Source organism: Chelonoidis abingdonii, chromosome 24 (genome assembly GCF_003597395.2).
Source record: "Chelonoidis abingdonii isolate Lonesome George chromosome 24, CheloAbing_2.0, whole genome shotgun sequence".
NCBI classification, from domain to species: Eukaryota; Metazoa; Chordata; order Testudines; family Testudinidae; genus Chelonoidis; species Chelonoidis abingdonii.
In genome coordinates this window covers 16,884,239-16,906,045 of record NC_133792.1, presented here as the reverse complement: position 1 = coordinate 16,906,045, position 21,807 = coordinate 16,884,239, and the positions used below count along the sequence as shown (strand labels likewise).

The window sequence follows — 21,807 nt, the reverse complement described above, 5'->3', positions numbered from 1 at the left end:
CAATGTACAGAGCATGGAGTAGACAAGGTATCTGCCCAAGGAGTTTACAATTTAAGAAGTGTAATCTTAGATCAGATACGTATCCATGTGTGGAGTACAGAACGTGCTTGTGGATGCCATCAAAGAAATGCTTTCACTTAGTGGAGTTTTGCTGCTCAGTAGGAACCTTTTCAAATACACTTTATTTTTTGGAGAACCAGTGGAGTTACACCAGGAATCAACTTGTCCCTTTGTCCTATACAGTTCAACGTGGTGCAGGTATTAGGAAGCAATGCTGTCTCTTTTGCAGTTAAATGAGCTCCTGTTGCAATGTTGCAATCATCCCAAAGAAGTAAAACTACTACCTACATATGTGACAGGTATTTTATACTCTACTCATAATATGCAGTGTTGTTATAGCCATAGTGGTCCCAGGATATTCGAGATACAAGGTGGGTGAAGTAATATATTTTATTGGGACAACTTTTGTTGGTGCGAGAAACAAACTTTCAAGCTTTCAGAGGAAGAGCTCTGTGTCGCTTGAAAACTGGTCTCTCCCACCAACAGAAGTTGGTCCACTGAAAGATATTACCTCATCCACCTTGTCCCTTTACTAATGACAGTTCTTGTGAGGTTTTCTGTTTATGGTGCCATCTGCTGGTGCTATCTCAAATCACACGACACAGCCAGCCCCCAGCCATTCACACTCCTTACTTCCTTCCTCATGATACTAGACAAGGCGAGGGCCCTTGCTACAGCTTTGGTTGCAACATTTAGCTCTAGATCTAGACTTCTCCAAAGTTCAGAAAGATTCAGATCTTAATTTTTTTTGATTCTGTCACATCTGTGATTTTGCTGAATGATAATTAACTCTGGTTGTTGATAGAAGCAGCATCTCCCCTACCTCCTCTCTCCTATTTCCCCCTTTGATTTTTTTTATTTATCTAGCAGAGTTTTGCATGAAAGAAACTGTTCACAAAGGATTGTGCTGGCAAACTGATTTGCATCCTCTTAAACACAGACATTTGTGGTATTATATTTCCCCCTGCAAAAACATGCATTGTGAAAGAAAACCAGTAAGGGAACTGGAACATCAAGAGGTTTTATATGAAGAGAATTGCACGAATTAAACAAAAGGGAAAGATGAAAATCTGGTGAAAGAGCTGAGATGTTATTTCCTGAAACACTTGGGGCCAGAATCTAGTTCTGGGACTGCAGTTGGGGAAAACAGCCACCCAAGCAGGCTTGACTCTATTAGGCTTTGTTTGCTGGGCACACTATGTAGGGAACCCAACAATGTACTTAATAAAATCTCACCAAACCCATCTGGCTGAATCAGGTGTCACAGGCTTCAAAGGGTGTAGTGCCCAGGGCTCACTAGAAGGATGACAGCTAGATTTCTGGGCCACAGTGACCAATGGGGAGGAGCACAGCTGGAAATACGACATGTATACCAGCCAATCCACTGTCCCGGTTTGCCATAATCTCCCAAAGCAGAGATGTCCTTGCACACAATGGGATTATTAACATAATAGATAGAGTTCTTTTATTTATTATTTGTAGCCCAATACAGCCTAGAGACCCCAATCAAGATCAGGGCCCCATTGTGCTAGGCTCCGTACATAAGGGACAGTCCATGCCCCAATCTAAATAGACAACACAGACAAAGGGCCGGAGTAAGGAAGGATTATTATTATCCCTATTACATCCCATGGGAAGTTGAGGATCAGAGAGTGACTGTTACCACCTTTCCTTCGATGGACCCACAGCTGTCCTTACTGCATAGTAACTCAAGTATACGTACACTTCAGTTAGTCCCCCTGAGTTAGCCAACCTTGAGTGAGAGCGGCCACGCTGAAATAACACTTGAGCTGCTGTGTCCACACTGGAGCTGAATTCACTTGTGTGTGGCAGCAGGAGTTCAGGGGGCACATCCCATGGTTTTTAGTGCTGCATTAAGCCACACTATGAATTCTTTCCTTGGGAAGTATGAGAGTTGTCTGTCATTTCTGGGCACACATGGAATTGTGGCAAGACATTGGAAGATTAGAAGCACTCAAGGGGCACTAGCCTGTGTCCATCCTACAAAGTGGTCGTGACAGTAGCTGACGAGTTGTGATCACTTGCGTTTTACCCTATACACTAGGGTGACCAGATGTCCTGATTTTATAGGGACACTCCCGATTTTTGGGTCTTTTTCTTATATAGGCTCCTTTTACCCCCACCCCGATCCCAATTTTTTACATTTGCTATCTGGTCACCCTACTATACACCGTGATGGGCTGCACAACTTGTGTTAAAGGCTTTTGTGTGTGGACAGGGCAACTCTCATGTCATAACTCCAGTTAACTTTGCAGTGAAGAGAAGCCCATTGAGAGAGCTCCCACAGCAGCAGCTGCACCAGAGACACACCCTTTGAGGGGGATCCCCACTGTGGATCAAGTTGGGGCTGTATTTTCTTTCTGCTCTGATCTCCACTGGGCTTATGTGGGCACAATACTTATCTGCCTGGCCCTGCCTCCAGCTGATTCACTCCCAGTCTTATCTGTTCCCCCTTGAAATTTCCAGGACCAGTAGACCACCCTCTGCAGGATTTAGGAGGAAGGAAGAAAGACTGCCATGGAGGGCTTAAGTGGGAATGCTTAGGCATGTGCTGGCTCCTTGCACAAGGATGAATTTCACTCATGGTGCACAGGGAGCATACTGGAGGCAGGGCTATTCGTGTTGTCCACTGTGGACAATTTAATTCCATGTATTGCTACCTGCTCTTAATACATCTCAGATGCCTCATGATGGGCACATTAAATAAATCATTGATGTATGTAGGTAAATAAGAATAAACAAGGTTAATTATATCACACAAAAGCCACTCTTTACGCACTATACTTTCCTTTTTGTGTCTATCCAGCAATAAGAAGCATGTGCAAACCCCTCCCCCAGCTTGTCTGGGTTTCCTTTTGTGCTTGTAATACTATGGTAATTAAGTCAACGTGGAATAACACCACTAATTGCTTCCATTTCTTTTCTGAAACTCAGCCTAATTTTAGATCTTTTTTCAAGGAAGATTAAATAAACATGTCCCCAGCACAGCAGGGAGAAAAAAAAAAGCCCTCTCAGCCCAGACTGAAATAAAAATTAATTGTAATGCACAAAGCAGGACTAGAGATGTGCTCACATCAAGAAACTCTTTCTCATCTTACAATAGGATGACCTATTACAGGTACAATATCAAGGGAAACAAGCTCAGAAGGATCTTAGTTCCACAGGGAGAGCAATCAGAGCTGTGATATATGCCAGCTAGTGCTGAAGTAGTTAAAGAGCCACTGATACTTCACTGGTAGCATTTTAATCCTGCTTTTATTTTCTTTGAACCTAGGCTCTATCTTGCCATCCGTATGAGAAAATTCTCATTAGCTTCAAAGGGACTACTAATATGAGTTGCAGAATCCGGTAAGAGGTTCACAATCTGTAGCCTGTGTATGACCAGAGAGCCACAGAACTCTTCCTGCTAGCCCACAAAATGAAAAAAATTTGAGAACCAACCTGCATAGAGACCGGGGTGTAGGAACAAGAGATGGTTGGTGAGAGGTCCATGAATGGTCTACAAAATTAAAAGTCAGGAGAATCCCATCTTATATACTTTCATTCTTCCTCCTTAAATTCTTCTTGTACTTTTAACTGGATAAGATGTACTTAATCTCCAAATTTAAAGGGGTGAAATGTTATGCATCTTCCCACAGTTGCTGCATTTCGGCAAGGGGTGAAGTGATCCCTGTGCAAGGTTGGTACATCAGTTAATGAAGCATTTTGCAATTTATATAAATAGATCATTAAAAATATAAAGAATGGCATGAGTTTTTGCAACACCCACAGACTCTGGTCCTCAGTAGGCAGGATCAAACTTGGGGCCTCTTGAGCTTAAGATATGAGCCTCTACCACGTGAGTGAAAAACCACCTGGCTGTTAGCTAAGGCTGTAGAGCTGACATTTTATCTCTCTCTAAGTGGTCTCAGTGCCACTAGACAGGACAGAACACCACCCCCAGGAGGTGTGTGGGTTCACTTTGCTATTCAAAGTAAAAAGTAGATCACATTTTGAGTGTACCAGACATTAGAGTTTTCCTGTAAATTTTATGCAACAATGGTGCATGCCTCCATACTGTCTTGTAAATATTATTTCACATAAAAGTAAATCAGTTATCCTCAGATCATGTTTTCATGCTTTTTTGCACAACCCTGAGCCTAGAAGCTTTTTTAAAATAAAAGCTTAGATTCTCATAGCATCCCATGACGCTGGCTACCTTGGCACTAATCACGTGTCTATTGTATTTTTGTCTTAATCTGGCCTGTGCAAGGATGGATCACTGCTGGTGTGGAGTCAAGCTTGAGGAGTCCAGCTGAACCCGTGTGATCACATTTTGAACAGCTGCATAATCTGCTGTGAGTCTAATCTCATTCTGGTATCTTGAGTGGGCAGAGCTTGGTGTGGCAGAATTTGATGGGACCACCACTGCTCCCACCTCTTACAATTCAAATCCTGACCCTGTAGAACTCTGGTGAAGGCAGTGGCATTACATCAGTGTGGAACTTGGCCAGCTTTGTGAGGATGCTGATTTTTCAGATATGCAGTACTATTATTTTTACACATGGTGGTGCTGCAACACATTTTTGGTCCCAGGTTAAAAGTACGCTGACAATCACAGTGATTGATAGCCTAAAAGAGCTGAATATTTTGATAGCTGTATGTCAGTTTTCAATAGTGCCCTCTGTCTGACACACTGCCATATGCTTTCTTACACCTTCCATTTACTTTTACGAGTAAGGTAATTTTGTTCTGTTAATGGGCTTGTTCATTATAATGTAAATTTGAAAAATGACACTCTTGATTGATATTCTAGGACAGCCCATTTTGTATATTTGCAATGGTAAGATTAAAAATTACAGAGCTCCATAGGAATTATATGGCTAAAAAAATGTCAGGAGTTTCCAGAAATGAAGTTCTCCATGGCTTAGATAAGACAAAAGGAGGACAAAAGTGGGGCTGCATTAGATCCCTGTTTTAAACTGTATCAGAGGGGTAGCCGTGTTAGTCTGGATCTGTAAAAGCAGCAGAGAATCCTGTGGCACCTTATAGACTAACAGACGTTTTGGAGCGTGAGCTTTCGTGGGTGAATACCCACTTCGTCAGACGCAGGTAGTGGAAATTTCCAGGGGTAGGTATATATATGCTAGCAAGCAAGCTAGAGATAACGAGGTTAGTTCAATCAGGGAGGATGGGGCCCTGTTCTAGCAGTAGAGGTGTGAAAACCAAGGGAGGAGAAACTGGTTCTGTAATTGGCAAGCCATTCACAGTCTTTGTTTAGTCCAGAGCTGATGGTGTCAAATTTGCAGATGAACTGAAGCTCAGCAGTTTCTCTTTGAAGTCTGGTCCTGAAGTTTTTTTGCTGCAGGATGGCCACCTTAAGGTCTGCTATAGTGTGGCCAGGGAGGTTGAAGTGCTCTCCTACAGGTTTTTGTATATTGCCATTCCTGATATCTGATTTGTGTCCATTTATCCTTTTCCGTAGTGACTGTCCAGTTTGGCCGATGTACATAGCAGAGGGGCATTGCTGGCATATGATGGCGTATATTACATTGGTGGACGTGCAGGTGAATGAACCAGTGATGGTGTGGCTGATCTGGTTAGGTCCTGTGATGGTGTCGCTGGTGTAGATATGTGGGCAGAGTTGGCATCGAGGTTTGTTGCATGGATTGGTTCCTGAGGTAGAGTTACTATGGTACGGTGTGCAGTTGCTGGTGAGAATACGTTTCAGGTTGGCAGGTTGTCTGTGGGCAAGGATTGGCCTGCCACCCAAGACCTGTGAAAGTGTGGGATCATTGTCCAGGATGGGTTGTAGATCCCTGATGATGCGTTGGAGGGGTTTTAGCTGGGGGCTGTATGTGATGGCCAGTGGAGTCCTGTTGGTTTCTTTCTTGGGTTTGTCTTGCAGTAGGAGGCTTCTGGGTACACGTCTGGCTCTGTTGATCTGTTTCCTAATTTCCTCGTGCGGGTATTGTAGTTTTGAGAATGCTTGGTGGAGATTTTGTAGGTGTTGGTCTCTGTCTGAGGGGTTAGAGCAGATGCGGTTGTACCTCAGTGCTTGGCTGTAGACAATGGATCGTGTGATGTGCCCGGGATGGAAGCTGGAGGCATGAAGGTAGGCATAGCGGTCGGTAGGTTTTCGATATAGGGTGGTGTTAATGTGACCATCACTTATTTGCACCGTGGTGTCTAGAAAGTGGACCTCCCGTGTAGATTGGTCCAGGCTGAGGTTGATGGTGGGGTGGAAGTTGTTGAAATCGTGGTGGAATTTTTCTAGAGTCTCCTTCCCATGGGTCCAGATGATGAAGATGTCATCAATGTTTTAAACAGGTAACCAGATGATTTGTGGATAAATGGAAATTGCCCAAGTGCATTACACAAGAAAACTCACAGATGTGCTGCTTGTTCGATCATTACTTCACCAAAACAGTACTGCCAACCTCAAGCATTCAAAAATCATGAGTCAGGGCCCCCTAAAACCACAAGTGGCAAAAATCTTCAGATTTTTTTTTTAAATAATAGTGCTGAGGTTCTTTTCATTTACTTTTCAGTTTCTGAGCCTTGCTTCATGTTTTCAAGCTTTCCTCTGCAACCATGCGGACTAGAAATTTCCTCTTTTAAAATGAAAGTTGAGAGCCAATTGATTCCAGGAGCTGGTGCTTTCCAAAAAAGCACATATATTGCGAGACTTGTGATAAAATCTTAAGAGTTGGAAACACTGCATAGGAGCACATCCAGGTTGAGAGGGTCAGGGGGAGGTCCACATGGGTCACATTTATATCTAGTGTAACTCCACTGATTTTAGTGGCATCACCATCCTATGCAACCCTGGCAACATGGTGTCAAGAGTATTGCATTGAGGTGCTGCAATATTGCGGTGGTGCCGCTGGGGCTTGTCATTGCAGATGTCAACGCAAAGGTGGCCTCATGACGTGTTGCTTGGTGTAACTGTGTGTTCACCATGGCACCACATTGCATGTCACCATGGCGGTGCCACAACCAGCCAAGTGCCACTCTGTGTGGCACCTCCTGTGTGCAGCTGCGTGTGTCAGCATGCTGCATCCTTGGCATTGCAACATGACAGCCAGGCAGCCTCCCTGGGAAGCTGCCTGAGCTCAGCACTCAGACGCCCTTGGGGTGCTAGGCACTGAGGCTGCAGCAGGCGTCCAGGCCCACGACAAGAGCCAGCCTGCCTCGCCCCCAGAGGCAGCAGACCTTGTTTACTTCCCAGCCTGCGTTGCCCCGCCCACTCCCTGCCGGAGACTCCAAGTCACGTGATCCTCAGCCGGCGCTTCTTGCGGCCCGCTCGAGAATCACGAGATCGCTGTGGAGCCGCATCGCTCCCTTTTGAGATAGCTCCGCGCCACTCCGGCGCAGGGCATCCCAAGCCTGGAACGCGGACCGCCGAGAGACAAAGGCCGCGCAGAGGAAACAGCTAGGGCGAGGCGTGGGCAGGTGGCGACGTATCGTTCAGACGAGGCTGGTCGCGCGCACTACTTTCTGAAGCGGAGGGATCAGAGCAGTCACAGGTTAGGATGCCGATTGGCAGGGGGGAGGGGGGAGGCAGGCAGGGCCAAGATGGCGGCGCCCTGTGGGCTAGAGGATCCCCGAGTGGTAAACAGCTGAGTTAGAGAGAAGGAGGAGTGAGTATCCCGGACCCCCACGTACGAGGGAGATGGGGAAGAGTGAGAGAGAGAAAGGAGGGGGAGGGGAGAGAAAACAAAGGGCGTTGGAGAAGCTAGGAGCGAGGAGGGGGAGTGAGAAGAGGGGAGAGGGAATAGATGGGGGAGAGGAGATGAGGGGGAAGAAAGGGGTGGGAGATGTTAGGAGCGAGGAGAAGAAAGGGAACAGATGGGGAGAGAAGGTGAGGGGGGGAAGAAGGGATAAGAGAAGCTAGGAGTGAGGAGGGGGAGTAAGGAGAAGAGTAGGTATAGATGGAGGAGAGGAGAGGGGAAAGGGGAGGAGGAGAGGGAGGCAAGAAGCTGTGAGAGGGGAAAGAGAGAGGATGAATAATGTGTAATCCCCCTCCTCCTTCCCCGCCCCCGGTTGTTTGTGTCCCCCAGTTAAACCTAGTCTTTGTCAGCAGCTCCCCCATGTGACTCTGCCCAGACACAGCTCCTCTGGGCATCTCCTTTAAGATGGTTTCTCTCTTTATTTTATTTTAATCATCCGGTGCATTGACTGTGGAAGCAGACTCTGCACTTTCCTTTCAAATGCTGAGTGGCAATTTCCAGACCTGACCCCAAGGGGTCTCACTCATTTGCAAGGAGGACTCATTCATTTGAGATTAATTTTAAAGCAGTTTTAGTCTCTCCTTCTGGTGATAAAGGATTTTCTCCTTCTCTTTGGAATGGCAGTTGTGTCAAGTCAATGGAAATATTGCTTGGATACTATTAACTTTTTTTTTAAATTACACTTTTGCTTGAAAATATTATGTGAGTATTACAAGTAACACCTGAAAGAGGGTAGAGAGACAAATTATTTTTTTCTTTCTGTCTTTGTTTACTTTGTATGTAATTTGTATTGGGGAAGCAGAGTAATACAGTCAGTCTCTTTGTCTTATTGGTTGTGAGAGAGTCTCATACAAGTCAACCAGGGAGAGAAACACAGGCCTGTAAGGAGCGTGTGGGTCTGAAACCACACAAAGTGGCAGGGAGACCTGGGAGCAATTGTAGCATCCAAAACCACTTCTCACTCTTGAAATTGGATGCTGAGCACCTCCTAGTAGATGCTAGAATTGAAGGTTTTCAGGATGCGATAGGATCAGACTGACAATTGTTATAACTTATCTTCTGTACAAGTAAGCTTGTGAAAATGCAAGTGGTATTATAGTGACACTGTTAGATCAAATAACTCTTTTCAGTTAGTTTGTTACTAACAATATTTTAGACGTTTGAAAACAAAGAACTAAAAATTGGATCTTCCATAGTGTATGCAGTTCATTTTACTTTTTTTGTGATAAGTAAGAATACACACTTTTTGTTTGTTTGTTCTTGGTTTCATTTCCTGTTGCACACTAGTACAAGGCTCTGGTGTTGCATTGTAAACACTGCAGGGTAATGTTTTTAAATGCACACTAAAATCATTAATTAAAAAATCTTTTATAAAAGAGACAGATTTAGTTATGTAACTTTTTAAACAAAACCTGCATTCCCAATGAAGTCATGTGGATATCTTTGGTTGTACAAACTAAAATATGATGGTTACACCATCTGATTTAGATAAGGTAAAATCACTTAAATCTTAATTGTCTTTTTTTTGACAAAGTGTCTTATACTTGAGTATAAAAACTCAGGGTTATATTGACTAAAACTATTTTGTTCTTTGTTAAAGGGCTTTAATCTGAGGTGTTTTTGTCCAACTACAGATATTTTGGGTTTAATGAACAATCTTTTGGTTTCTCTAGTGATTTCTGGATTAAAACATACATACGTGATCTAAAACTGATGTTGATTAGTAGGATGCTGATTTTTTTTATTCTAACCCCAGCAGTCTTACACTATCAAAGATCTTGTTTACCTCATTTTGGAAGTGGAGTATCTGATCACTGACACTGGTTTTTACAGGAAGTGATTGTTCTACCGTACAAAACAATAAGAAAATATGCTTTCAACAATGGCAAGTCCGCAAGTCAAATGAGTAAACAAAAACATCCTCTAATGGTGTTCTTGGGGGACTGTGGGATTTGTGTGGTATGTAGCAGGCAAGTGTATGGTTTTTTTAAAAGGGTATTATTATGGCTTAAGATAGAATTCACAATGTAGTAGCCACAAACTAGGTCATTTAGTTTAATATAGTCAGTGGGATTACCGGAATCAGAACAGCTGCATTTAGAAAGGCAAATGTTTGCCCTCAGTATGCCTTGTGCATCTGCACTGTTTTCTTTCTTACTCTCTGGGTTGCATGTTAACTTGTCAAGTATTTTCCTTAATTTCTATGGGAGTTAAAATGCTTAGTGTAACCAGACCAGTTACCTTATCTGTCTTGCACTGTATTCAAGAGCAGCATAATTACAGCCCAGTTCAGTGAACATTTGCCAAGAGTACTATTGCTGATAGAAATTTGTTCTCAAGATTTAGGAGAGGCTTGATGCTCATATATCACTGTGGAGTGTAGAGCCCTTCATTGCCTGTTAGTTTACCTTAGGGATCTGACAAGGTATTTATTGTTCAATAAAAATAGTATAGTAAAATGGATCACTCTGTTCCTTTTTATTACTAATCTGTTTTGAGTCTTGTAAGCAAAACTAAAATAAAAAATTATCTTTTAGGTTAGTAATGGCTTATTAGCAATACGTCCATGGCTTCTATCAAAGGGCCAAAGAATATCAGCCCTACCAAGCTTCATTTTTTTTTTCCGCTTTCCTGACATGCTTTTTTAACTTTCTTCTTTTTTTTCCCTCTGTCAGGTATTTGTAGGGAAGCAATTAGCATAGTATCTTGGCACAAAACACAATTTCAAGAGAAGCATAAAAGCCACTGAATTGGACTCTGCTCTTACCATCATATGATTTGTCTGTTTAACCATGGTTGTTGTTTTTTTTCCCCCTTCCTTTCTGTTGAGGGTAACCTTCTGCAAAAAGGAAGATGGAAAATGGACAGGCTAGGCAACTATGATTTTGAACTCAGTAGTTAGTAACTAGGTTTAGAATTGGCAGCTTACATTGGACTTGGAAGTGAACAGGGCAGAGGAGATGTGTGATGTGTTACTAGTGGCTAATTCTATTGAAATACAGGCTGCCACATATTATAACATGCTAGAGTTATTGTTTGGACTGTTGTAATCCCAGCTACATAGTGGTGTTGGTTAAGGCTAGACAAATGTGTACATCATAGTTGCTAGGTCTGAGAGGAAACAGAACAGCTTTGTAGGTCTGGCAGTGGAATGACATTTCTTGCTACTTTCTGCAGCCAGAGAGAAAAGATTAACTTTGCATAGCCTTAGGGTCATTACTATTTTGACAATTGGAGAGCAGAAGTATTTTGTTGAGAGTGAAGTCAGTTCTTTGGTTAGCTGTTCAGTGTTTTCCTCTCCATACAAGCATTACTCTCTTCTGAGTTGAGAGTAACTGTTTTTCATTGGCACTTATTTCATCCATTACCTTTGTGATGATGATGGTCTTACATGAGAAGGAAGTGTACAACTGGGCACTGCTGGCATATTGATGGCAGTAGAGCCCTGGCGACACATAGGCTGTCTCAGAAGTCTTGTATCTCAAGTGAGAGGAGATATGATTGATCCTTTCAGGACTGTATGTGAGGGCTCCTGAGGACAAGGAGCAACTGCTTGTCAATTTCTGAGTTCTCCTTGAAAGGAATGTTTATACCACTATTCACTCACATTATGTCCAGTAATGCTGGTTAAGCAGCACCTTGTGATATCTGCTTAAAACACTAGTTCGGTGGAGTAGTATGAGCCTTAAGATTTGTATTACCATAGCCAAGTCTATTTCCTGATTGTGCAGAGTCCAGAATGTTAGTGGAGGTCATATGCTGTTGAAGTGTGTCTGTTTGGTAACTTAAAACATTTCCTCTCACTTATGGGGTGCATCTTGAAACAATTTGTTGGCCTCTTCTCCCTCCCTCACCCACCAAACTTAAAATTATTGCAAGTGGGGTGAAATACTGATGTCAGCAATGGAAAAAGTACCTCACTTGTCTAAATCTGTATTACTATAGCAAATGGTAATACCTTTATGGAAGGAATGTGTTCTTTTCTTTTGCTTGGGATAAAATCTCACAACAGAAGAAAATTTTCTCTTGCCAAAAATGTGTGTAGAAGTCCTGTACCCTGTAGAGAGAGCCCATTATCTCTTTCACTGTGCAGATGCTTTATTTACCCTTTCCCTTCTGGCCTCAGTCTATTGTTCCTTGACTGGTTACAATGCCTTGTGGGCAAACTGCACCTTGAAAAGAACACATCTTTTATAGGTTCTATAATTGAGGTTTCCTGGCTTCTCCCTCCTTCTCTGTGGGCCAAGTCTTTAGTCCTACTGCTTTGACTCATTTAATAAGATTCTCTTTTGTGAACGCTCGTGAATGTAAGATTAGGCTAATTGCCTATAGCTATTTCTAATTTTTCAGTGGGAGGGGATGAACTTGTGTGTGTATAAACACTTAAACAAGCTCACTTTTTCTTTTCTTTTTATAAATACCCAACCAAGGGATCTTGACTTTTGTTGTAGAAGATATTAAAATTAACAAATATAAAAATCATTAGAGGCTAAAATACCTAGTGATAAACTGGAGGAAAAGTTATTGATTCACCATTTTCATCCTGCCAACTCGAAGCATTGACAGTATCTTGCTGAATTTATTGTCTTTAACGGGACTGAGAGCATGCAAACTGGGAAATAAGGAATTTTGTTTAAAGTCTGTCTTGTGCACAATGTAAATTGGGGTGAAAGAAGTGACTGTTCTTCATGTTAGGCAAGGGTCAGATGGTTTACTACTGACAATATTGCAAATCTTAGGTGGATATAATATCAAACAGCCATGATATTCTTCATCTGAAGATTTCTGTGTTTTACACAGTAGGGTAAGTATCTGTATTTCCCACCTTACAGAAGAGAAACTCAAGTGATGTCTGTGTTTTTTTTGCAGAAGATTATACAGCAAGTCTTTGGCAAGAATGGGTATACATCTTCCAGACCTGTGCTTGTTCCATTGGAACACATTGGCCTCCTTATACAAGTTAACTAAATCCATTTTAAAGCCAGTTTTGGAATAGTATTTATTAGAGGACAACTTGTAGCTTAGTCTTCAAGAGTGGTGCTGTAATATGAGTTCCTTCATCTTACAGGGAGCATCATAGACCAGGTTGATCAAAGAGCCACAATTGACAGCTTAAGACTAATAAAGACAAATAATTCAATTTAAACCCTGTGTCGGCAGAAGTATTTAATGTGTCTTAACGGTTTTTAGTTCATGCCATTGTGGTTACTTGCTCTTTTCATTTAACTTCAGCAATATATCAAATGGGGTTGCAAGATGCTGTACAGTATAAATTTGAAACTTGTGTAGAATGTTTTTACAAATGGTTCAAAAAACAGCTTATTGGAGTGAAGATTGTTAGTACTTCTATAAAAATAGAGCAGTAATAGTGTACAATTCACTGGCCACTGACTGACATGTCCTTCAGGAATATTCTGCATTTACTGGCACAAGGTCACTCTAGGTTTTAATTAGTTAGGGAAGCTGAGTAAATTTTTTAGATAACTACATCTCTAATAGAACAGCCATATTCTTTACTATCATCCTCATCTTTGTCAGCCTAAAGTTTGACATTCACTCATCTACAGAGCAGGTAGATCTCCAGCAATGCTTTCCCACACTCATGTCACAGTGTTGTGGAACCTTGTGCTTGTGTGACTTATCTGCTTTTTCTCCATGGGAATTTTTCTTAATTTCCCACTGCTACACTAACAGCAGTATAGCTAGCTTCATGTGCTCTAACGATAGCAAACTCTTGTGAAGAGCTGCTGTTGGTGTTTTTACCACTGTCGTCTGGACCTATTCTAAGCATTTATAGAGGACACTTCGTTTTTTTAAAAATGAAAGTCTGTACTCTGTGTACAGTAGTGTTTCCACTACTGTAGGTGCATCTGCCTGGGTGGTATGACGGAGGGAGATCTGAAGGAAAAGGAGAATGTAGACAAGTCCGTAGGAGAGTAAAAGAGTAGGCTAGAACTTACGCCTCATTTCTTTTTGTCCTCGGTCTCAAAACGGGTTTCACTTGTCACTGGTTTGATGTGGATATGTGTCCTAGTAACTAGACTTAGATCACCAGTTCTGTTCATTTAGGCAACTAAACAATTGTGAAATGATGATAACTTTACTTCACTATTGTTCTGGAATGGATTCACTAGCATCCTATGTTTGGCAGACTCCATATCCCAAAAAACAATTGAGACATCTAGCTTTCTAACTCCATTATATAATCTTGCAGATAATGTCCAGGGAAATCAAGGAACAGACTTTTTGCTTGTAGAAAGTGTTGCTTGCAGGCAAGCAATTTTCCCCCATACCGTTCTGCCAATGTACCTCAATCCTGATGTGTAGTATGCCTATTAAAAATGTGGATGTCTCAGGTGAAGGTTTTAACAGTCAAACTTAGAGGTGTAGACTTATTCAGAGGGGAGTTTGAGACCAACCCACTAGTCAACTTATGATCTACTCAGAGTTTGAATGTGGTTGCTAGAATGAAAGGCCTGTGCATTAACTCTCTGAACGTAGGCTAGAGAAAGGGCTAGCTGTTTCTTTGTTTTGCTTTTTATAAAGGATAGTGTGTTTTATTCCTTTCTCTCCTTCATAAAATGAAGTCCCTTTCCCAAAGGGCTCACATTTTAACTTTGGAAAGTGTCTGGCACGCTCTGGGTGCTTGTGTGGTCCAATCCATATAAAAATAATGAACTACCCATCTCCTTTGGAAAACACTTGAAAACAAACTGCTGGTGAAAATTTGAAACAGGTGTTTATAGTCTTCTGTTAAGTATCTTCCATAGGAAGTCTTGCTATTGATCCCAGTTGGACTTGTCAGTCAGAGCCTGTCAGACTATGTGAAGGGATAGCCTTTACATTTGAAACATTTGATTATTGAAGGATTCTGATGATAACACTGCTTTTTTATAAATGGACTGTGAAATTTCATTTTAACTGTCCAGCCATGACTGCTGAAAACTGAATTAAAGTGCCATTGCTAAGGGGAAGTACAAAATGTCTATGCTCTAGCCATCCTAGTAACATAGGTTATTAGAACATTGTTGGATAGTTTGTTGCGAAAGATATACTTCTTGTAAATAAAACTAAGTTGCCAACTTTGAACTTGCAACCATTTTCCTCTCACTCGCCACACTTCTTATTTTGCTTCTTTTGGGATTACTTGGCAGCTATCACTTTGTGTAATCCTGTCTTTGTTCCTACACATTCATGTGTATTTTTCCTCACTGACCATCCTGAGAATGACAGGCAAAAACTTAAGTAAACTAAAGGAGTAATGAGACTCACTGGAAGAAGAAATGCTATTTCTAAGTCAATTAATTGGAAAACTGAAATATAACATAAGTTAAACTACATCATTTCTACTGTATAAATTGCTCTATAAGTGCTAAGAAATAACCTCTCACCTCCCCGTACAAAATCAAGCCCATGTGCATAATAGCTTTTCAAAAGCACCTCTTTGGAAGGTGTTTAAATATAATTTCTCGGCTGCCACTCTACCCAGTTAAACCAAAAACCTTTTTTCTTCAAGCGGATCAAGTGATATTCCCTCCCCGCCCTTTCCCCTCCTTCGAGGAGCCTATGGTTATTGCTTGTGTAGGGATTGACTTGGTGGTCTAAATCTTTCTACATTTCTAACATTTGCGATTCTATGCAAGGCCAGGCAGCTGTACTGTGACAGACGCTCAGTAGGGTATCTGTTGTGTCCATGGCTTCACCTGGGAACTGGATAAACCCAGCTCACATTTTAAAACACAACTTACCAGTAAAGATACTGAGCATGAGAATCATTGAAGTGTCAGGCTTAATAATTATGTGATCTTATAAACTTCTGGGACTGCTCTAGAGCCCTCAGCTAACTCATAGCAGTGTGTCCAAGTACTAGAAATGGCCCAAAAGTTTAGGTGTGTGAATGGAATTATTTTCTATAATGAATCATCTTGAGAGGCACAAGTTTGTTTGTTAAAAATAAATAAGTTCATCTTCCTTTTTTAAAGCAATCCTGTCAACATGAAACATATATTTAAATCAAGTCCTTGATTCTGTTACGAACACTATAGACAAAACTGAATTTTAATCTTTTATTTTCTACAGTTTTAATTTTAGTTTTGTATCTTGCTCAATTTGGACAGCAAAATGGAATCGTCATCTTCACTTCTGTCTACAGTCCTCTTCACTGTCCAATTATTTGGGTTCATGATTCTCTAGGGGAATGTTTAAATCCAAAAATCTGTGTTTATTAAAATTTATAAACTAAAAACATTCTCTTCATAGCAAGTTTTGTAAATTCATATAATTAAGCAAAAATATGAATGTGGAGGCCAATATTTTGTTGATTCTCTTGTGCCTTTAATCTATCAAGAACCAGAAGTAACTATGCAACTTTTTTGGTTGTTACTCAAACTGGGGACTGATGATGTAATGCAGGAACGACAAAACTGCAGAGAAACATAACAGGCTTTTTCCACTGCTTTATAACAGTGTTAATGGTAGCATATGCTAACCTCTCTGTTCTTTTTTTCAATTCAGTGGTCATGAAAGGTGCCAGATTGACAGCACTGGAAACTGGACTCCTACTTGTCCACAGAACAGGTACAGCATACCCAACTGCAGTTAAAAGCTTCCCCTGCATGCTCTGTATTTCAATCCTGATTTTTGAAGGATGACTTCTGAGGGGGAGAATAGTTCAGGACTTGTAAAATTTATCCAAAACCTACTAGCCAGAGGTAAATACAAAGGGTAAGGTGTTCACCAGTGAGATTATTGGTGTGGGGAAGAGCCTAGTGAGAAGCGGAGGCCTTTCTGCCACATCAGCTGCTGGTAAGTGTGCTGTCCCTGGACTCTACTGGAAGGAGGGAAACTCCATTATTTGCATCAGGTTGTGGCTAATAAGCATCTTACCTGAAGCCCTTTCCTAGCTGCTGGAAAGGAGGAGTTTTCTGTCTTGTCCTCCTACTGCTGAGTTTCTGGCTGCCGTGAAAGCAGGGGTGTCACCATTATTTCTCAACCTTTGTGTTTTCATTCCTTCTCCTTGAATAACGCCAGTGCCTGTCTCTGTTCATAGCTTTCCCAAGTAGCATTAGGAGTGTGAAACTGATTTAATTCTTGATTGCTGCTCACAGCATTCTGAATATTGGCACTGAAACAGTCCAGAGTTTTGTTATCTTCATACTGTTTCTTGGTAAAGCTATGAACAGCAGTAGACACCGGAGCCATCCCAGCAGGTTTGGGAAAACGGCACTACAGCTGGTTTTATTTGCAAACATAAGAGCTAGGAATTTAACTTTTTAAAAATGAAAGCCTGAAATCTGCAGAAATTGTTGTGCTAAGCCCTTCTCTTTCCACCCAGAGAGGTTCTCGGAATTCCTGTTGAAGCTCCAAGTGTCAATCCATTTTCCCCCACGCCCTTTCCAAACACTTTTCAAAGTCCACTGTTTTTTGCCTTACTTCTGGCAAAGGATGTAGAGAGCCTGTTAGCTTCTCCTTATGGAGTCAGAGGGGTTGCTGTTAAGTGATGCCAAACTAGAAAGAGGGAGACTGGATCAGAAACTGAATTACACATTGCAGAACAGAACACGACTTGTTAAATAACATGCCTTTAGGCCAGGAAAATCTTCTTTTTTTAAACTTTAAAAAGTTTGTGTGGTGGTGAAGTAATGTATTGGAATCATTCAGTTTCCATGAATCTAGGACTTTTCAAATATAAAAGTTTAAGCCTGTGTGACTCTTTCTGGAGCTTGGAGAGTTTGGTTTTGCTGGTTCCTGACCAATTTTTACAATGTCTGTATAGCAGCACCTACTTAACGGGGGTTGTATGCTTTACTGTATTACTATACCATATGATGGATTGTGTTCATGTCTTGAAATTGGCGTTAATATTTTTCTTTTCAGAAGAGCAGGCATAACACTGTATTGCTGTTCCCAATGCTGGGAGCAAAGAGTAAAGAAAGATGCAACAACAGCAGTTCGGACTTCATCCTGTTGCTGTAGACCCATGCACTCTCTCATTACCTTTGTATTTGAGAATGAGACAGGATTAAATGTTTAAGATACAGTCATTTTCCTGATGAATGTTGGAGGATTTGGATCAAAATGAAGATGACTTTGGTCTCCTTGTTCCAGTACGTATACACTTGTGATACTTGCAGTGTAAGCCCCAGTTTTCAGATGCTTTCTTTTTTACAAAGGCAAATTCACTTAATTTGCAGAGTCTGTTTTAATGCAATATGATGAGTGAAACTTTAAATGCACAAATCAGGAAATTCAAGGCTATGGTTCCCACAGTGACCACGATTCTGCTATCCTGTACTTAATATTACTGTATGCTGTTAAATTTTGTGTTTTAATACATGCAACATGGTCACATAGCAGCTGTTGTCAGGAAATTCAGTTGTGGTTACTACGTCTGCTGTTATTTGGCTTCATTGCACGTAGTAAGTCACATACTGAGCAGTGCAACTTAATACAGGCAGGCCAGGGAGGTTCTGGTTACTGTGTGAACCATAATTTAGGATTTTCTGATTTGTGTGTTTCACTCTGTGTTTCATTAAAGCAGTTTTTTAAAATTAAGTTTGCCTACCCTTGCTGCAAGGTAATGGTATCTTTTTGTTTTTCATTGAACATATTTGAGTTAAGAATATCAGAATAAAAAGTGATTAGAGGATCTCACTGTCAGTCAAGTTATTTACTTGAAAGTGAGTTTTCTTTATATAATGTTTGACTAAAAAAATGCACATAGAAGGCTTTTATTGGGAGCTATTTAACAAACTTTTTCAGATTGTATTTGTCACAGTTGATAACTCTGGATGCTACCCTGTTGAAAAGGGATTCTTTACAATTTGAGACCTTTGCTATTCCATCTATGTGCAGAAGATTTAAATAGTTGACACCTGTTATAACAGATACACGCTGCAGATAGAGTCTAGAACAGTGGTTCCCCAACTGTGGTTCGTGACCCCCTGGGGGTTTGCAAAATGTTACTGGGGGTTCTGGGGGAAAAAAAATCCCTAATGGCAGACAGAGCTAGGGACCCTGGGCAGCACGAGGCCAGCAGCTCAGAGCCTGTGGACTTCCAATAGTTTGCGCATCAAAGCAAGCATATCTGTCACACTGAGATGTAAACTTCAAGACTCCTTGTAAGAAATGGAAAGAGGTGGATATTTTGTGCTGTTTTTAAAATTAAATAGGCAGCTAGTATTGTGTTTTAAAATTATGAACAACAAGTTTAAGCTTTGTTGTAATGTGCGTTCTTTGCCTGGACTGCTCAAGACCTGAATGCTTGTATAGGAGGAACTCTGAGTTGGCTTCTTAAATACCTTCATGATGTTTCACATCTGATACTCCTTGATGAAACACAGGAGCCTTGTCTTATAACATATCACTTTGAATAAGCCTAAGCTACGAAAGTGAGATCTTGGAAGAGTGTTGCCATTTTCATAATGTAATAAAAATACTGTAGTAATAGTGTGTAATATGCATGTCATAAAAACAAATTTATATTTCCCAGATCACTGCTTTTATAATTTATACTCAGATAAAGGAGAAAATCCCTGGAAATGTTCATTTTTAGGAGGGGATTCATGAGACCTGACATTTTAGTGACGGGTTCACAGGTTGTTGAAGTTTGGGAACCACTGCTCTAGAGTCAAATTAAGCCTCATCCTGTTTTATGTTTTGTTTTTTTAAATGAGCAGACACTTTGCCTCCTCTGATATTGTCATCCTTAATGCGCTATAGGAGGAGGGGATTAACCATCATTTACTTAGAGCTGCCCCTCTTATCTACACTAGCTAAAGCTCGTGGAGTGTTTCAGCAAATTATCTTTGCATCTGCAAAGGCTGACCCTTTCTGATTTCTAAGTTAACCTTGTCTTTATTGGGCAACTAGCCCTTGTTCTAAAATAATAAAGCTAATCCATTTTAACAATTTAATAGCAACTCTTGGAAAAAAGTACAATTTAAACAGTCTTATTTCTCTGCTCCAGATTAACTACGTGATTTCCATGTTTGCTTTATTTTATATTAATGAGATGGTATGTGATATATTCCTTGTATAGCACAGTTCTAACTCTTACCTACTGGGATTTATTTTCTAGATTGTTCATACTGTAAAATCAGTACGGTAGTTGCCTTTCTAATTTGGGTATAAAAGTTGATTATAGAATAACTTCTAAAGTGAGATTTAACACTGGTTCTCACTTGGAATTAGAGAGTTGTGATGTTAGCTTGACATTTTGAATGCAATCAGCACTGCAGTGTAAAGCTGACATCAAAACCAGACAATGATGGCAAGTGTCCAGTTTACTTGGCTACAGCCAAGATAACTGGTTTCAACTATTCAGCCTAGATTTCAGTATTTGCAGAATAGAGATTATTATGGTAAGCATAAAACCAGGCTGTCTGTTGTTACTTGGTAAAGGCTTGTCTTTCTATCACAGAAAGAGATTTTAGTTGGTAATAGTTGCTTATTCAGCAAGAACTAACTGATCTGAGATTTGGTGATCAAGGAAAAATATGGTATAAAGCCATTTAAAACATTTACTAGAAGGACCAGAAAGGAGGTTGCCCAGAAACTTGAATAACTGAAATGAAAACATCAGAGTATGGTCCTTCAAGGTAGAAAAAGAGGGAAAACTTGTAACTTTAAAGTTTTACATACTGCTGATGATTTAGCATGTTGCTTGATTCACAAGTGAGATTAAAGGGACCATCTACAGATTTCCTTTAAGAATACATTATTCTAGAAGGCAGAGGGTGGGTAGTTTATTTTTGTCGCCCACCTCCCCCCAAGTGTTATGAAGCACTACAGTTGCAAGTAGGATGTAGAACATGATCTTGTATATTTAGCATGGTATGCTTCTGTATGAAAGATTCAAAATGTAATACAGCATTTTTCTAACTCACAGGCTTGCCCTCGATATTAAACTGAAGTAGTTTCTCTTTCCTGCTTTGACTGAATCATCTCTATTTCAGTCCTTGTTTAGAAAAACATCTCAATACATGTGAAAGGGCTAACTGGGGGTGTGAATCTGAACCCTGTATCCCACCCAGTTTTTTAATCCTGGGTATTGAAGTCCTGAAAGTTGACACTGACTGATTCTACAGCTAAACAGTCTAACAGATAAACTACAGCATCCCATTCTGCTTCACCCATAATAGGCTGTGGTCTTCTCCTTGCTGTTGGTTTGGCTCTTGACTTCAAGATAACAGAGCAAGGTACTTTCAGTTTTACTCACGGTAGAATTAAATGTTTCACCTTATGTTCTTAAGAACTTAGATTTAACTAGTTCTCAAGTGACTGGTTTGTTTTCTTGCGTTCACTTTTTCCTTCCTCATTATGCTAAATGCTTAGCCTGCTATTGTCCAGCTAAATATGAACACTGACTTTGAGTGTTCCAAACGCAGGATGACTCCCTTGCTTTAGGAAACTCCTAACACAGTCTGCCATTCTTGGTGTATTTATGAGATTGTGATTTCTGATAGTTGGGCAATAAACCAGGATCCCAGTACTATTTATTGTGGACTCGGAGCAGGGCGGTGTATGTGTAAATCTGTGCTTTGATTCCTAATCCACTCAAGTTTATGTTTGCTCATTTTACTTCCTGTTTGTGATGTACTGTTTACTGTACTTGTTCTCTTTAAAAAGTTAAGTGGGAAGGCTGTAGACTACAAAAGAATGTGACTTGCCATATTTTTCAAAAGTTTACCTATATAGGTGATAAAATTATCCTCTCTGTAATTCATTTATCTTGTTTCATGAAACCAAGCAAGTAGTCAGAAATGTCGCTGTGCTGGTTTTCTGCTAGTCTTAACATTTTGTATACCTTTTGGGTAAATAAAATCACCCCGTCCCATTGAGTAAGAATTGACATCTTTTAATGTGGTTGTAGAATAACCGTCTAAAGACAGTTTGCTGGCATTATCTGGGGAGGTTGATATTGGTTTAGATTTCCTTTGAGTAAAATAAAGACTAGAACTACATTAGTAAATTACAGAATTTTGGCTACTAGTTATGAACTCAGCAGTGGCTT

The 21,807-nt window shown here is 40.7% G+C and overlaps 1 protein-coding gene across 10 annotated transcripts in view; it reads left to right on the top strand.

Moving 5' to 3' along the window:
- The first annotated feature begins 7,600 nt into the window (after positions 1–7,600).
- The window catches only part of TSC1 (TSC complex subunit 1), a 55,152-nt gene continuing 40,945 nt past the window's right edge, over positions 7,601–21,807 (top strand). For 2 of the 10 annotated variants that reach the window (XM_075060627.1, XM_075060625.1), the window contains exons 1-4: positions 7,606–7,703; positions 16,308–16,370; positions 17,670–17,899; positions 20,683–20,992. The gene's annotated coding sequence lies outside the window, so the exon portion shown is untranslated. Of the gene's footprint in view, positions 7,704–16,307; positions 16,371–17,669; positions 17,900–20,682; positions 20,993–21,807 lie in introns of all 10 variants that reach the window. The other 8 variants (XM_075060626.1, XM_032779140.2, XM_075060628.1 and 5 more) reach the window with 5 other exon arrangements.